This window comes from Hyperoodon ampullatus (genome assembly GCF_949752795.1).
Source record: "Hyperoodon ampullatus genome assembly, chromosome: 6".
Taxonomy (NCBI): Eukaryota; Metazoa; Chordata; class Mammalia; order Artiodactyla; family Ziphiidae; genus Hyperoodon; species Hyperoodon ampullatus.
Genome location: NC_136919.1, coordinates 71,107,560 through 71,122,152, shown reverse-complemented (window position 1 = coordinate 71,122,152; position 14,593 = coordinate 71,107,560). Strand labels below are relative to the sequence as shown.

The 14,593-nt window shown below is 43.1% G+C and overlaps 1 long non-coding RNA gene across 1 annotated transcript; it reads left to right on the top strand.

The window, feature by feature from the left end:
• Positions 1–2,474: 2,474 nt before the first annotated feature.
• Positions 2,475–12,793, top strand: LOC307054967. The gene is made up of 3 exons (XR_013810959.1): positions 2,475–2,517; positions 2,901–2,979; positions 11,984–12,793. It is a non-coding gene; the product is annotated as an uncharacterized lncRNA (long non-coding RNA).
• The last annotated feature ends 1,800 nt before the right edge of the window (positions 12,794–14,593 follow it).

Here is a 14,593-nt window from a genome sequence, read left to right as displayed (position 1 = left end):
TACAAGCCTGTGATTAATATATTTCCTTTGCCCACCCTGTCTTCCCTATCCAAATCACTATTATAAAAAAGAATCCCTTCCCCCACAAGAAACCCTCAATATTTACTCTTTCCAAATGGCCTTTCCCTGCAAAAAGGCAGTGAAGTAATAGATATCATGCCTGGTTGAATAAACACATCATTACAAAATATAGAAACATCATTTACTACAATGAATGTATCTGTACTGTTTAGAGTTCTTAAACAGGCTTTTGCCCCCCACCCCTCCCAAAGAGAATGCTTCCATTTCCACAGTTCAGATTTTCATTTTAACCCTAACATTAAGGACGCCTTCAGCATTTTATGTTCTTTATGTGGGTCTGTGTTCTGGTTTCTACTCCAGTTAACAGTTTTTGTTTGCAGGAAAAGGGAACTCTCATGGTGGTCGCTGCTTGTAATTTCAACCTTAACATTCTAAGCAGATTTTAGATTTGCTGTTGAGTCACAACTCCTATTTCTAATTTCTTTTTAGAAATTAAACAACGACAACAACAACAACCAAGAACTCTCCAGCATATTTTGCTTTTCAGACAGTAGCCATAGGAATGCAGTTCCCCTGTAAATCCCTTCTTAGGAGAAAACAGGGCTCTAGTTCACTACTTACTTTAAAGAAGTCAGTGTGAATTCAAGTCATTTCCTATCCTGCTGTCATTTGCTCAAAGACCTTTTGCAATGGGTCTTATGTAAGAAGAAATGCAGGAGTTGCTTTGGTGAAGTTTATTTAAAGAAACCATTAAATACAAGCTTGACCTGAATCGCAGCATCATTTGTATGGGGAAACAGGGTTGCTATAAAGGCATGTTTGTTTTTCAGATTGACAGAAGGAAGGCTGATGAATGAAAAAGGCCCTACACAGTTGGGTCACAGGCTACTTCTTCGGCCTCACCTCTTACCACTGCCCCTTCCTTCACTGTCCTCCAGCCAGTGACCTCTTTCCCGGTCCTTTGAACTTGCCAGGCACCTTCACTTCTCAGGGTCTTTGCCTTTGCTAGTGTTTCTGCATGAAACTCTTTTCCCAGATAGCCACAGGACTGGCTTGTTCTCATCCTTCAGATCTCTGCTCAAACGTTAGTTTCTCTGGGAGGTCCTTCCTGGCCACCATAACTAAAATAGCACACTGCCTCCTCACTTCCTGCTCCTTTACTTTTCCTAGCGGCAGTTATACTCTGGCACATTATACTGATAAATTGAAAGCATTTTTGTCGCGTTATCAGAATACAAGCTCCAGTGGGGCAAAGAGTGTGTGGGTTGTGTTCACATATCATCCTTGGGGTCCTACAGCCTGGCACACAGTAGGTGCTCTGTAAATATTTGTTGAATGAATGAATGAGGCTCTTTGGGGTGGTGGAAGTTGTTTCTCCTCCTTTGCCAGGCCTTGCCGCCATTCCACAGGCATCTGGGCACCTCATCCCACCCTCACCCCTTTCCAGCAGAGGTGACTGGTTGGAATCAGGCGCACGGAATTGCATTGGCGCGAAACGGTGCGTATGAACGCGTTGCCCCAACCCTCGGCGCTACTTCTCTCCGCCTAGCGGCCTGGACTGTGGAGGGGCAGGTTTGCTGCACCCCGAACGTGGGAGCAAAAGCAGAAAAAGACAACAGTGCGCGGGAGGGGAAAGTCTCTGTGCGGTGCCAGGTTGTGCGCCGGAGGCGCCTTCCCGGCGTGACTAACTCATTCCCAGCCGCCTCCACGGCGGGCGGCGGCCACGCACACGGCCATCTGCGGAGGGCCCAGCCCAGCTCAAGTCCCCCCGCCCGTTCACGCCCAGGGGCCACCGCGGGAATCTTCGCGCACGCTCGCCGGCTTCCCGAGAAGCCACGGTCCTGCGTAGCCAGTCACCGTCGGCCCCTCCGCGCGCGCCAGGGAAAGCGCGGCCTGGGTGGAGAGGCACACGCGCGCACGCGCAGACCGGGGGCGCACGCCAGGCGCCCGCCCCCGCCCCCGCCCCCGCCCCGCTCCGAGGCGGCCTCAGACAGCCGTGAACCGGCCGCCGGACCCGAGGCCAACTGGGAGGCTGAGTTGGACGTAAATAGGACATCCCAGACAGTGTCGCCTGCGGCGCTGAGAAGACGGTGTGGCTTGGGAGAGGGTGGAGACGACGACTGTGACGGGCTTCCCGGCTGCCCGAAGTGGGAGTGGTGTGGGCTGCCGGAAGGAGAGAGGAAGAGGAGCAGAAGGGGGCAAGAAGCGGCCTCCGCTAACGGCCTCCCTGGGCGCTGAGAGGCTGGGCCGGCTCCCGGCTCGCTCGTCAGTTCGTGCCGCCGCCTCGGCCACTCGGCCCCGGGGCCCGGACTTGCGGCGCGCGTCAGGGCGGAGGGCTGCTATCGCCGCGCAGGGAGAGGCCCGGCCCTCGCCGCCGAGGGATGTGAGTGGGAGCAGAACCCGCACGGGAGGGCCCCCGAGGGCCCAGCCTGGCGGACGCTCGGACCCTTGCCCGCTCCAGGGGCTTCGAAGATCGTGGCCGGGCGGAGGCGCCGGGTAGGAGCAGTCCCTGCGGCCTCGGGGCGCGTCCTCGTCGCCTGATCCGTGCAGCGGGTGGGTGTTATCGCTGCCTGGGCTCCGGGTGGAGGGCAGCAGTTCTCTCTTCACCCTCCCTCCCACCTGCTGATCCCCGCTTTCCCTTCGCTAGTGGCAGTAAACTTCTCGGCAAGAAAATCCTCCTCTTTAAAAGGGAACCTACAACAGAGTGTCTTGCGTTGATATTTGCATCCTTATGTGTCTGATATTCCTCCTCCCCTTTTACTTATCCCTCTTTAAAATTTTCTAGATATCTGAACAGCCTAGAAAAGAGCATCTATTTCCCCTGGATTTCTGCGGTACTAACTGCTGCTTTTTTTTTTTTTTTTTTTTTTTTTTTTTAGGTTTCGGAAGCAGGCAAGGCAACAAGATGTGATCTGTTTCTCTTTTGCAGAAGAGGCCCTTCCTCCCCTTCCCGCGAAGGTGGGTATGCGATCCTGGCTGCTGTCTTTTTTCGCTGCAGTAAAGACGAGGGTGTCTCGAGCTGTTGTGCGTAGGAAGGTTGGAAGCGTGTGTCGACAGGCAGGGCTCATTGTTGCTTACTCCTTTGAAAATGGCAGTACTGAACTTTGAATATTGCTCTGGGAGGGTAATTTTGGGGGTTGTTGTTGCTCTTGGATCCTTTAAGAAACGTTAATTGTTTGTTTCTCTGCTGATGGTACATTGTCTTTCTTTGCAGAGAAAACGTTGTCCGTTACCCTTTCTCCTCAGGCAGCCAAAGATTGTTAATCTTTGAACGAGGAACATTTTCAAGTAATAAGAGATACCTATTGAGAGGACACGTTAGCTGCCCTTGCTGGGGTTTCTGCTACCACACTGAATGCTTCGTGAATGGTTTTATCTGCTTAAGTTTGCTGTGTCGGTTGAATTTACCCATTTTGCTTTCCGGTGGTTATTAATCTGCCAGGAGAAACTCCTTTTCTCTGAATGAAAGGATAGGGGCAGCTGAGTATGTCACAGAGGGGAGGAAAAATGTGGAGAAGGAAACTACAAGTGGGAATAAGAGCTATGACGATTGCTTTTGGTTTCATAATAGGTTTGTACAAGTGAGTTGTTGGGCTACTGCAGATATTCTGATATAACACCCAATAGTTATGAAGATGAATAATCAACCTTTGGCCTACCTTTCCCTACCCCCTTCACCTTTTACCACGTTAGGTATGAGAATCACTTGCTTGTATGTGCACATATCTTTTAGTGTGTAACATATCTGCAAAGCAGATGTGTCCAACATTTGCTTTAACAAGTATTTACCTGTACAGGAAAGCTACAGTACTGCTGACTAGTTAAGCATATAATGCTTGTTTTGGCTCTGAGTGTCCTGTGTTTGGAGTTATTTAGCATGTTTTAGGGACCTGTTAAGGAATAGTTTGTTTCATTTACTGGTTTTTCCTGGTGATTTGAGACAGGTGTCTCAGGTATAGGATGGGAACATGGTCTTTTCTCTACTTCACCTGGTTATTGCTGAAAGGTGAGATGCTTTTGAGGCAGAGTAGGGAAGGACATTGGCTTTGGGGTCAGATCTGGGTTTGAACTCTGGTGTTCCTGCCACTTAATAGTGGTATTATTTAAAATCTCTTTGAGCCTCACTTTCTTATAAGATTGTTGTGAGGATTGAATAAGATTATGCATGCGAAGTAGTACATTGCTTGGCTACTGTGAAAGTCATGGCTGGGCAGGCAAAGGATATTCAGAGAAGGGCACAATGACTGCATAAGGTGATCTGACAGTGACCAGTGTTTCTTCCTCTTTAGTATAAGGAGAAAAAGGACTTTTATGTCTTGAAGTGGTTAAGGGGTCTTAGAGCCTTTTTATGGAAAGGTTTGACCCTTATCATCTCTCCCCACCCCCCTCCCCCCCACATTTGTGCTGCCCCTACCAACTGTTGTGCTGCCCTCTTGTGGTTAACCATGCTAATAAGAACTTTCTTTTGCTCCTCTCGCATTGCTTTTTATTCTTCTCTTTTTTAGGCCCCTTTTCTTTGTTCCCAGTTTCCCAAACTGTGTGCTGAGGTGGCCCAGAGTGCCATTGAACTCAAGCATGAACTGATAGTTTGAGGTAGTTCACAGTTTCAACATTGGATTGACACATTCCTTTCTACAATGTCATGTTTTTGCAAAGCTGTATTTTTAGAGGTTGCTCTGATAAAAAGCAACTACTGTATGAAACAGGATACTAGAGTGTCATGTTGTCCAATTTGATTCCAGGTTTGAGAGTTTGTACAGTGCCCAACAAGCACTAAGTTATAAGAACATTAACACTTAAGTGGTTTGAACCCACCTACTTAAATATTTCTTTTGGCCTAAGGGTGCTATGAAAAAATTACTAAGACTAAGGATTTCCTAAATGGAGAAAGTTTGGGAACCTTTGCCTTAGCTTTTGGTTGGATTTTCTGATAAATTTTTTTAAATGGGAAAACTGCATTTTTTAATGTTGGTCAGTAATTGATTCCCCTCCCCACCAAAATTATTGATACAATTATTGATACAGCCAGTTATAAATTTATTGATAAAGCCATTACTAGCTGATCATAGCTTAGTATATTTACTCTCCTATTTAATATCTTTATAGCTTCTGTCTAGCTCTTTCGTTTTAGACTAATCTTGTTGATTGTCATTCTAGTTACTTTCTGGTTTTGCCAGTACTGTTTTTCTACTAGTATTTTTGACGATCTCCTTAAACTTAACATACCTTAAATGAAAATCATCTTTTTATACCCCTTTGCAATTTCCTTCTCTCCCAGCCATATAGGCTTTAAATTAGATGTCATCTTTAAACTACCTCTTTCATTTACCTCATATATTAATCCATTCAACATGTCCTATTCATATTTATTTTGTCATTCATATCTCTGCTTCCCCCACTTTTACCACCTGAATCCCGGGACTCTTATCCTCAGCCTAGAATATTGAAAGTCATATCAACCTCTTAGAATCAGAGTAGTAAGAAATCAGGTTGGAAATGTAGATTGGAATTAGATTATGGATGGTTTTAAGTACTAGGATGAGAAGAATGTATCAACACTTTGCTTCATAGGTAATAGACAAGCTTTAAAAGTTTCTGATTGAGAAGGAACTTGCTTAAAAAAGTATTTTAAGAAAATCACAGTGGCACCAGCAGTGGGTAGAGTATGAGTTGGAAAGAAAAGTGATAAAGCTAGGAAAATAATCTGGGCCTGAGGTAATGAGGATTTGGCTTTAGTGAAAATAAGACTGGAGAGATGTCACACAAGGCTTAATTCTGGACTGAATAAGAAAGGAGGATGTAGTGGGGGGAGGGAGAGGAGTAATCAAAAATGACTGAAGTTTTGATCCTCAGTGACAGAGGAAATCAGAGAGTGTTGAAACTCTTAAGATATCTGAGAACATGTGCATTAGGAAACCCAGAGAGGTTTAAAAATGTGGCCAAAGTTACTCACCTAGTTGGTGACAAAAAAACTAGGGTTTTATTAATGACAGTACTGACAGAAATAGGTATGAGGTATTAGTAGCTGGGTGACGGGATACAGACAACTGGGCTTATATTTCGGATATGTTGAGTTTGAGGTGACAGTGGGGTAAGTAAGTGAAAATAGATAGCCAGACAGTGGGACAATATGACTAGAACTCAGTAGAGAAATTTAAGGCTGGAATTATGCTTAGAGAGAAGAGCAGCACATCTGAGATTGAGCCTTGGGAACTGCACATAATTAGAGAATGGATGAAAGAAGAGGAATTGGCAAAGGCCACAAAGATGGAGCAGTCAGCGTGAGAAGCAAGTGGGTGGGTAGGTTAAGAAGTTGGGGTTGATTAACAAGTTTACCATTGTTGATCACTGCCAAGAAGTGAGAAGAATCAGAATTTTAAAAGGTCTTGGGACTTCCCTGGTGGCGCAGTGGTTAAGAATCTGACTGCCAATGCAGGGGACACGGGTTCGAGCCCTGGTCTGGGAAGATCCCACGTGCCACGGAGCAACTAAGCCTGTGCGCTACAACTGCTGAGCATGCATCTAGAACTTTCGAGCCACAACTACTGAGCCCACGTGCCACAACTACTGAAGCCTGTGCTCCTAGAGCCCGTGCTCTGCAACAAGAGAAGCCACCGCAATGAGAAGGCTGCACACTGCAATGAAGAGTAGCCCCCTTTCGCCACAACTAGAGAAAGCCCGTGCACAGCAACGAACACCCAATGCAGCCAAAAATAAATAAATTAATTCATTTAAAAAAAAAGAAAGAAAAAAGGTCTTAAAAATGTATACTGCTGTTTTTCCTAATATAAAACCTAGAAAAGCAGAAGAAAGAAGAAAACAGCTTATGGTTTCCCCATGCAGAAATAACCATTGCAAATATTTTGTTCTCCCTAATATAACAAAAAACTGTTGAATTTGACTTTTGGTTGATCAGTGGAGACTTCTATTCAAAGCTCTCCATCCCTGGGACTAATGATGAGAATTTTAGACACAATAAAGACTAGGAGGTATTTTTTGACAGAATGTTTGTCATTAATCTGTGTCCTTTCATATCACACTACACAGGGGCCCATATTCCTTATGGGCATTAGCCCTGCATTTATATTATTTGAATGAGTAGACATTCAGTGGTTAGCATTAGACATTCATTGGTCTGTCAGTTTAGACAGATAACCTCTAGGTGCAGTTGTACTGGTAAGATCTGAATAAAATGATAAGGTATTAATTACTAAAAGGAAAGAGAAATTCTTGGTAGATAACTTATAAAACCGAAGGTAGCATAATTAAGAGTATTCAGATTAGGAGAATTGGAAAGGACAAAGGAAGTGTTATCTGTTTTTGAAGCCTGTACAGTATAGCTACTCTAAAGGTGAATGAGGTAGAGATAGTCCATGGGCTATTTGTTTTGCTTGAATGAGTATTTTGATCTTCCCAAGGACACTCTTCTGCCTTTTTTGGTATCAGTCCTTGAGAATAGGGCATTCATTATTGCTTACTAAGTTATTTTAATAAATTCTGATTATGAAATATGCCAGTAGGTAATATTTTTTATAATATAAAAGGTAGTGTGATGTGAGGAAGTACACTGTTTTGGAAATCAGGGGATCAAGGACTGACTGCTGTCAATATGGTGTGTGATTTTGAGCAAGTCACATAATCAGTGAGTCTTGTTCTTTTCCTCATTTGGAAAATGAAGGAGTGGACTAAATTTTTTAAAAAACTGTTTACTTTAAAAAGGTGAAATCACATGGTAAAGTGTGCATAAAGTTTAAGAAGTAAATGGTTTAAATGTTTATAACAAAAAACAGCAGCCCCTTGCCTCTGCCCCCCTCCCCACCATCTCTGATTGTTGTTCTCCAGGAAACCACTTTCAAATCATAAAACAATGTCTTCTGCTACTTAGCTCCATATGTGTAAATAACACAATCCACCATCAATAGGCCCCTTTCCTCCAATTCTGTATCTGTACCTGTACTCTGCCCTTCCCTCCTTTACAATGTATGTACTATTCAGTGTCCCTTGTAAGGCTTCTTCATCTATTTGGGTAGAGGAAACCATCCCCTTTTGCCTTCAAGGACTTTAGCACTGTATTTCTCTCTCCTATTCTTGCATTCTCAATTTTTCCCTCTACTGGATCATTTCCATTAGTATATATTTTAGTTGCTATTACTTTGTGACAAAACCACCCCAAAACTTAGTGATGAAAAATAACTACTTTATTAGACTCATATTATGAGTCACTATTTCAGATAGGGCACACCAGAGATGACTTGTTTCCACTCTACAGTGTCTAGGACCTCAGTTGGGAAGAGTTGCTGGCTGGGGGTAATTTGAAGGTAGAGGGCTAGAATCATCTGGAGGTGTCTTCACTCACATGACTGGTAATTGACACTGGCTGTTGACTGAGATCTCAGCTGGGGCTCTTAACTGGGACACGTACATGTGGCTTGGACTTCCTTAAAATATCAGGGCCTCAGGGTAGTTGGCTTTCTTACCTGGTGAGTCAGGGTTTAAAAGTGAGTATTTCAGTGAACATGGTGAGGTGGGGGTGGGGAATAGACTCTGCTTGTGTTACCGAACCAGGTTCCTTTGCCTGATGTGCAGGAAGCCACATGCTGAGATGCTGAGGTTTGCAGCAGAGAAAATGTTTACTCATGGGGCAGCCAAATGAGGAGACTGGAGAACAAATCTCAAATCTGCCTTCCCGAAGGTGAAGCGCTTGGGATATTTATGGAATAAAGGAGAACGGTGGTCTGAGGCATGGGGAAAGGTGATTGGAAGCAGGAAAAAAGTGCAGTGATTGAAGTTCTGCACAGGCACAACTGAGCTACATGCTTCTTCATAGGGTGCATGTTCAGAAAATGGTGGCATTAGCATGATCTGAGGGTGGAGCTATTGGTCTTCTGACATGAAAAGGTGATCCATTGGACAATCAGGCAGTCCCAGTTGAACGGGTGGTGGTCTCAGCTGGTTTGAGCTGGTCAAGAACTAGCTCTAAGTTCCTGAAAAACAACTTAGGCAAGCATTATTATAGTGACTTATAGTCTAAGGTGTTATCTATGAGAAAGCTGTTGGGAGTTTAGATATATTGCTTGGCTAATGACTGTTAGCTATATGGATTTTAAAATCAACTAAAGGCAGGCGATTAAAATCAAGTGAGTCAGGTTAGGTTTGGTGGACCTAATCAGGTTAGCCCTCGGTATAAATTGGGGAGCGGCAAGGTCACACTGTGGAAGAAAACATGGGATGGGAGATTTTGTTATGGCTATCTCTGGACAATATTATTGCCATAATTGCCATTTTGCCACACTTCACATCCCTGCTACGTCCAAAATACACTAACTCCTTCCTCAGAGACCTCTAATTCACATCCCATAATGACATCACTCAAAATCCAGTATCTCATCATTGAAATCAGGTCCAGATGAAGATGAGGTTCCTTGGGTATGGTTTCTTGAGAATGATTCCTCTTTAACTGAAGACCTGTGAAAAGACAAGTAATATGCCCCCATGTAATTAAACTACAAGATTGGAAAGGCATGCATTAACTGCATTAGACATTCCTGTTCAAAAAAGAGGGAAAAAGGGAGTCACACGGCATTCTATAGCAATTCCGAAACCTGGCTGTGTGCATGATGGCAGTTCCTTGATTAGGGTTCAGTCCTGTTCCCTGGAAGTTGTTCTTAGTGGGCCATGGCATCTTCTTTTGGTCTTTGGCTTCACCTTCTGAATCATTTTTTTTTCCCCAGAAGAACTGATCTTGTTTGCCACTGAGTAAGCTTCTGAGCTTGCTTCCTGCCTGTAGTAGTTTGGGGTCCAAATGCCTCCTTTTATTTTATATTATTACTGTCCCTTTCATTCTAAGCTAATGTAACTCCAGTAAAAACTTTGTGGACTTCCTGTGTGTCAGTTCATAATCTACTCCATCAGAGGAAAGTCATACCCACAAATCTGTTTTGAGAGGAACTTTTTCCTACCTTAGGCTTCTGTGAAGCTGCTGTAGAACAATATCCTTAAGATCCTAAGGTAATCTCTTGTTTGAAAGGATCTGTGAGGTACTGATTCAGATCTTTCTGAGGTCTGAACAGTGGTCCCACTCTAGATTTGGTTTTTGCCTTGAGGCCCTTTCTTTTTTTTTTCTTTCTTTTTTTTTTTTTTTTTTTTTTTTTTGCAGTACGCGGGCCTCTCACTGTTGTGGCCTCTCCCATTGCGGAGCACAGGCTCCGGACGCGCAGGCTCAGCGGCCATGGCTCACGGGCCCAGCCGCTCCGCGGCATGTGGGATCTTCCCAGACCGGGGCACGAACCTGCGTCCCCTGCATCAGCAGGCGGACTCTCAACCACTGCGCCACCAGGGAAGCCTGAGGCCCTTTCTTTAAGAACATTTTGCTGGCTGAAAAGACTGTTCTTAGCCCTTTACATTTCATTGAAATTCCACTCAGAAAGCGAATAGCTCATTTTTTATTTCCTCTTGCTGCTCTTTCACTTATAAAGGCAGATAGAAGAAGCTAGCTGTTTCTTCAACATTCTACCTAGAATCTTCTTAATTTATTAACTATATGTTTTATTTTCCATGTTACCATAGGTGATAGTTTTGCTAAACTTTACTATATAACAAGGGTCTCCTTTTATTTAGCTTTCAATAGCGTTTTCCTCATTTTCCTTTAAGCCCTCACTGACAGCCTCCTTGAGGCCTGTTAAGTTTCCATTAAATCTCTTCAAGGCCCTTTAAATTTGTGAACACAAACTCCCGATGGGTCCCTATCTGTTCCTGGCTTTACTAGAACTGTTCCCTTACCCAGTAGTTCTTTTTTTTTTTTTTTTTTTTGCGGTATGCGGGCCTCTCACTGCTGTGGCCTCTCCTGTTGCGGAGCACAGGCTCCGGACGCGCAGGCTCAGCGGCCATGGCTCACGGGCCCAGCCACTCCACAGCATGTGGGATCTGCCTGGACCGGGGCACGAACCTGTGTCCCCTGCATCGGCAGGCGGACTCTCAACCACTGCGCCACCAGGTAAGCCCCCCCCCCCCCAGTAGTTCTTAATCAGAATTACCTAGATGGAGGTCTTGTTTACACACAGATTGCTGGGCCCCGTGCCCAGAGTTTCTGATTCAGTAGGTCTGTAGTGGGACCTGAGAATTTGCATTTCTGATAGGTTCCCAAGTGATGCTGATGATGTTGGTTTGGGTACCAAACTGTGAGAGTCACTGATTTAAACCAGGATTTGGCAGTATTTCTCTTAAAGAACAGAGAGTAAATATTTTGGGCTTTTCAGGCAAGATTGTCTCTAATACAACTACTCAACTCTGCCATTGTGGTGCAAAAGCAGCTATAAATAAAGAGACATGTAAAGCTTTATTTACAAAACAGGCAGTTTTGTAAAGCTTTCTTTACAAAAACAGGTAACTGTCTGAATTTGACCTGTGAGCTGTAGTTTGCCAATTCCTAATTTATACCATTACTTGACTCCATACTGTCTTCAAGCTACTGCCCCATTTCTACTGCCTTTGGAGCAAAGCTCTTTGGAAGAGTTGTCTCTATTTGTCTCTTCTTTTTATTCTCTCTTAAAATACTTACGTCCTGCTACCTGGCTCTTTGGTGGGGTTAATGGCGGACTCTGGGAGGGCTCACGCCAAGGAGTACCTCCCAGAACTTCTGCTGCCAGTGTCGTTGTCCTCACGGTGAGCCACAGCCACCTGCCACCTCTGCAGGAGACCCTCCAACACTAGCAGGCCGCACCACAAGACTTGCAGGATCTTAGTTCCCCGACCAGGGATTGAACCTGCGCTCTGCAGTGGAAGTGCGGAGTCTTAACCACCGGACTGCCAGATGAGGACACCACATTAGTTAAATTGGCAAAGAAGGATTCAATCCCAGACAGTTGACTCAGCAAGGTCACCCACCATCCTAGAAGTCTTGCTCCTGGTAGCTGCCAAGCCTACATCTGACTAAATTTAATTCATCTTCTAAAATCTTTTTTAGAAACTCTGAGCCCTGGTCTTGACTATGATGGACAAGTCTTCAAGGAGGATTCCAAACAGAACTAATATGGCACTCAGTCTCAACTTCAATACAGAAATGAGCTGAAAAATGGTTCCAGTAAAAGGATTCTTCATGTTGAATAATCAAGCCATTATTATAGCATTATGACAAAATGAGGACTCATCTTGGTCTAATATTTAACTGAAGGTAAAATCAAAATATTTATGATGACTGGAAATTTATTATATCTAATTTTTTAAGTACCAGGTTCCCAGAGTTCCTTCAATAACTTTTCTGGGATAGCCTCATCCACCAGAGGGAAGACAGCAGAAGCAAGAAGAACTACAGTCCTGCAGCCTGTGGAACAAAAACCATATTCACAGAAAAATAGACAAGATGAAAAGGCAGAGGGCTATGTACCAGATGAAGGAACAAGATAAAACCCCAGAAAAATAACTTAATGAAGTGGAGATAGGCAACCTCCCAGAAAAACAATTCAGAATAATGATAGTGAAGATGATCCAGGACCTTGGATAAAGAATAGAGGCAAAGATCGAGAAGATGCAAAAAATGTTTAACAAAGACCTAGAAGAATTAAAGAACAAACAAACAGAGATGAACAATACAATAACTGAAACGAAAACTACACTAGAAGGAATCAATAGCAGAATAACTGAGGCAGAAGAACGAATAAGTGACCTGGAAGACAGAATGGTGGAATTCACTGATGGGAACAGAATAAAGAAAAAAGAATGAAAAGAAATGAAGACAACCTAAGAGACCTCTGGGACAACATTAAACACAACAACATTCACATTATAGGGGTCCCAGAAGGAGAAGAGAGAGAGAAAGGACCCAAGAAAATACTTGAAGAGATTATAGTGGAAAACTTCCCTAACATGGGAAAGGGAATAGCCATCCAAGTCCAAGTCCAGGAAGTGCCAGAGAGTCCCATACAGGATAAACCTAAGGAAGAATACACTAAGACACATAGTAATCAAATTGGCAAAAATTAAAGACAAAAAAAATTATTGAAAGCAGCAAGGGAAAAACAACAAATAACATACAAGGGAACTCCCATAATGTTAGCAGCTGATATCTCAGCAGAAACTCTACAAGCCAGAAGGGACTGGCATGACATATTTAAAGTGATGAAAGGGAAGAACCTACAACCAAGATTACTCTAACTGGCAATGATCTCATTCAGATTTGATGGAGAAATCAAAAGCTTTACAGATAAGCAAAAGCTAAGAGAATTCACCACCACCAAACCAGCTTTACAACAAATGCTAAAGGAACTTCTCTAGGCAGGAAACACAAGAGAAGGAAAAGACGTACAATAACAAACCCAAAACAATTAAGAAAATGGTAATAGGAACATACATATCGATAATTACCTTAAACGTGAATGGATTAAATGCTCCAGCCAAAAGACACAGGCTTGCTGAATGGATACAAAAACAAGACCCATATATATGCTGTCTACAAGAGACCCACTTCAGACCTAGGGACACATACAGACTGAAAGTGAGGGGATGGAAGAAAGCTGGAGTAGCAATACTCGTATCAGATAAAATAGACTTTAAAATAAAGAACGTTACAGGAGACAAGGAAGGACACTACGTAATGATCAAGGGATCAATCCAAGAAGAAGATATAACAATTATAAATATATATGCACCCAACATAGGAGCACCTCAATACATAAGGCAACTGCTAACTGCTCTAAAAGAGGAAATCGATGGTAACACAATAATAGTGGGGGACATTAACACCTAACTTACACCAATGGACAGATCATCCAAACAGAAAATTAAGAAGGAAACACAAGCTTTAAATGACACAGTAGACCAGATAGATTTAATTGATATTTATAGGACATTCCATTCCAAAACAGCAGATTACACTTTCTTCTCAAGCGCACATGGAACATTCTCCAGGATAGATCACATCTTGGGTCACAAACCAAGCCTCAGTAAATTTAAGAAAACTGAAATCATATCAAGCATCTTTTCTGACCACAACGCTATGAGATTAGAAATCAATTACACGGAAAAAAACATAAAATACACAAACACATGGAGGCTAAAAGTACGTTACTAAGTAACCAAGAGATCACTGAAGAACTCAAAGAGAATATCAAAAAATACCTAGAGACAAATGACAATGAAACCACAATGATCCAAAACCTATGGGATGCAGCAAAAGCAGTTTTAAGAGGGAAATTGATAGCTATACAAGCCTACTTCAAGAAACAAGAAAAATCTCAATCTAACACCTAAAGGAACTAGAGAAAGAAGAACAAACAAAACCCAAAGTTAGCAGAAGGAAGGAAATCATAAAGATCAGAGCAGAAATAAATGAAATAGAAACAAAGAAAACAATAGCAAAGATCAATAAAAGTAAAAGCTGGTTCTTTGAGAAGATAAACAAAATTGATAAACCATTAGCCAGACTCATCAAGAAAAAGAGGGAGAGGACTCAAATCAATAAAATTAGAAATGAAAAAGGAAAAGTTACAACAGACACCACTGAAATACAAAGCATTCTAAGAGACTACTACAAGCAACTCTATGCTAACAAAATGGACAACCTGGAAGAAATGGACAT